At 45.3% G+C, this 3745-nt stretch overlaps 1 pseudogene; it reads right to left on the bottom strand.

Annotated features, from left to right (window-relative positions):
• Window positions 1–573: 573 nt before the first annotated feature.
• Window positions 574–775, bottom strand: LOC120996684 (annotated as a pseudogene).
• Between the last annotated feature and the right edge of the window lie 2970 nt (window positions 776–3745).

Below are 3745 nucleotides of genomic sequence, written 5' to 3'. Positions count from 1 at the left end.
GCAGCTGCCCACAAAGCGTCGAAAAGGGGAGTCCGGCGGTGCGGCTTTCACCATCTCCCAGTACCTCTTGCAGATGGCCACGGAAGCGAAGGTTATCCAGAACATCCCAGCGAAGAAGGAGTGGATGCTCGTCACTTCCGGTTTGGCAAATCCCTGCTCCAGGATCATCTTCTTGCCAAACACATCCTGGCTCATGTCCGGCGCTCTCCCGTCCACTTCCTTTAGCTTCAGGACGACCGTCTGCCTCATCTTGGTCTTCTTCTTGGGAGGCTTGGAGGTCGAGGTAGAGGCCATGGCTTCTTCCTTCTTCCTGCCTTCCTCTCCCTGGAAAGTCTTCTTGCTGGGCGGAGCTTCTTCCTGGGAAGGGTTTCGCCGAGCTCCTTTTTCCTCGTCGGGGTCCCCCGAGGCCAGAGTCTTCAGGCCGGAGTCTTCAGTCCTCGTCGTCGGGGTTCCTCGTCGAGTCTTCGCAAAGTCTTCTCCTGGATCGCAGTCGGAGAAAATCTTCCGGGCTGTTGAGATCCAAGTAAGCACTGTCTAACGTCGTACACCAAGACTATTAAGCCACAGGCCAAGAGGAGGTCAGAGACCAGAGCACTCTTGTTCCCTGGGGAATAGCCCTACACCCAATAGCAGCAGTGAGCTGAAGCTGAATTTAATCAACGATGCTCAAAGGCAGAGTGCAGGGGGTACCCACAAGGACCTGGGCCGGCAAGTCAAGGCAGACTGATAAGAACAGATACTACACTTGATCTTAGCCAAAAGGCCGAGAAGCGAGGAGAGTAGAGAAGTACAACAGGAGTCCGCAAAGAATAGTCAGGTGGAAGCTGAGGTAAAAATACCAGGAGGGATGCGCAGTACAGGAGGAGCAGGCAAAGGATCGTCAGGGAACAGGATCAGGTAAGTATACAGGTATTCAACAAACGCCAGGAACCAAAATTAACAGGCAACCTGTGGCCAGCAGGCTGCCTGTATTTATAGTGGGGAGTGAGGGTCATGTGACGTGACCAGCGTCACATGACCGACAGTCCGACCAGTCGAGCACCGAGTGATCAGCTCGGCTCAAGGCAGACCTAGGAGCAGGGAGCCTCCCAGCTAGCAAAGCCGCCCTGGGAACGAGGTCAAACACAGATCCTCGCTCCCAAAACTAAGCAGCAGGTCTGCGGCTGATGGGAGACCGAGTGCGCCTTCGGCACCCCTTTACAATGGGACTAGAATAGTTGAGTACAGTGGTCAGCAGCCCACAAGTGCAACCTGTAGTTCTATTCATGCTGGAAAATGCCCACCCTTGATTATCGGCCCCTAGTTATTGGAATTGGCCCAAATGGTCGGGCCCTCACCGATCATATACTTATCTCCTATCTGGTCAATACCACCCAGCGGAACGTGTCAACGGTAACATACTTACCTGCTCCCCGACACTCGATTCCTGTTCTATGGGTCAACCACTGTCTTCACTTCCACTTTGGTCAACACATGTAGTGAGATCAAAAAGACCTCCACCAAGATGTAGCAGTAAAGCATTGTATTTACACATCATCACTTACATTACAAGGGCTTTACAGTGGTAAGCTACTTATCCCCCCCATAACAGTGTCCGTCATCTACAGATCCCCCCCATAACAGTGTCCGTCATCCACAGATCCCCCCCATAACAGTGTCCGTCATCCACAGATCCCCCCATAACAGTGTCCGTCATCCACAGATCCCCCCATAACAGTGTCCGTCATCCACAGATCCCCCCATAACAGTGTCCGTCATCCACAGATCCCCAGTAATAGTGCCATCCACAAACCACCATTAGTTCCAAACCCACCAAACACACAGCACACATTTTGGTTAAATATATATTTTTTCTTATTTTCCTCCCCAAAAACCTAGGTGCGTCTTATGGGCCGGTGCGTCTTATAGGGCGAAAAATACGGTATACAGTATCCTACTGTGGCGCTGGTGGCAGTATTTTGTGCTGCACTGTGGTATTTTGTTCTGCACTATGATATTGCTGCCCCTGCCTATTTTTGCTGTCAATCCCCACATATGTTGTCCCTGCCTACTTGTGTTGCCCCGCCTTCTGTCAATTGTGACCCACTTACAACATGGGGCCACTTTTAGGTATTTTTTCAGGGCCACTTTAAGTTTCCAGTCCACCCCTGGTGGCCTTTAATATATAGTCTCATGTAAATAACATTGCTCCCCTCCCTTCAGCTCCTCCAATATACATGTAAATAACATCAATCCTCTGCCTTCAGCCCCCTCCCAACATATAGTCCCATCTAAATTACATTGCTCTCTCCCTTCAGCCTCCTTGAACACACAGTCCCATGTAAATAACATCAGTCCCTCCCCCAACTGCCTCCAATATACAGTTCCATGTAAGGCTACATGGTCACGTTTGTGCATCCATTTTCTGGTCATCTGGTCATTTTGCGTGCGTTTTTACAGCCATTAAAAATTGATAATTATCAATGGCTTATCCCAACTCCTGAAATATACATGTCCCCCATAGTGGCCCCTATTGTAAATAATGTCCCTCATAGTGGTCCCCATTGTGTATAATGCCCCCATAGTGGCCCTTATTGTAAATAATGACCCCATAGTTGCCCCAGCATTAATAATGTCCCCCATGGTGGCCCCAGCATTTATTTTTTTGACGGCTGACACAAGCACTTTACAAGAGGCAGCAGGACCTACGCTCCTAGCATAATCATATGACATCATAATTCTGGGAGTGCAGGTCCTGCTGCTTTGAGGAGTAAATGCTCCTGTGCATGCAGGTGGTTCATGTGAATATTGCTTTTATTAAATCTCTGAAATGCTATTTTTTCCCTAGTGTAACTGTTTTTAACAGCTGCTGTAACTGTTTTTAACTCCTGCTTAAACGGCAGTTACAAACTGTCCCATTGATTTCATTGCCAAAACAGGACATGTCCTATTTTTTGACAGCTGCTATTCACTGCCATGTGAATAGCCCAAGAAACTTTAATTGATTGTACAAATGACCGTGTGAAGACATAGCAGAGTTGCTGGGTCTTAGCAGATCCTGAACAGCTCTGCCATATACAAACTCTCCACAGGGAGCAGTTTTCTCCTGTAACTGGGGCTCTTTTGGATGCCCCAGTTACAATGTAAATAGTGCAAAATACAAAAAAAAAGTGTCACTGTCATCCAGGGGTCTTTCAATGACCTTTTGGGGAACATATTATGGGGCAAAAATATTCCAAAAAATATAAGCAAAAATAATAATTAAAAAAATTAAATTAAATAAAAAAAAAAAATCCTATGCCAACCAAAACTGTCACCATTATCACTCTGTTGATGTGAAACTATACATATTATATATCAAAACAACCAACACACAATAGGAAACTTATTTTAATAATTTATTTTGGTATCAGTTTCCATATTTAAAGAAATCTATAGTTTGCAAAAAGTGTCTTTTTAAAAAAAATTTGCACAGCTTTCCCCAAATAAAAGTAAAAAAGGATAAACAAAAATATATTAAAAAAAGCCCTATTTGTCACATAAAAAAAATGCCACAAAAATTATTTTTTAGTCCAACAAATAAAAAAGTTACAACTACCACGTGCGCTAAATCATGAAAAAGGGTTAACCAATGAGCACTTACAAAATGCTTACTGGTGATTGTTAGTTATTGCAGAGCTCCTGTCAGCTGTCACAGATAGATCTAACATATTTATATCATTTACAATGTATTGATTTAGCTTTTTGCCATAGTTTAAACGTATGT

The sequence above is a fragment of the Bufo bufo genome, chromosome 3 (assembly GCF_905171765.1).
Source record: "Bufo bufo chromosome 3, aBufBuf1.1, whole genome shotgun sequence".
NCBI classification, from domain to species: Eukaryota; Metazoa; Chordata; class Amphibia; order Anura; family Bufonidae; genus Bufo; species Bufo bufo.
This window is presented reverse-complemented; position numbering and strand designations above follow the sequence as displayed.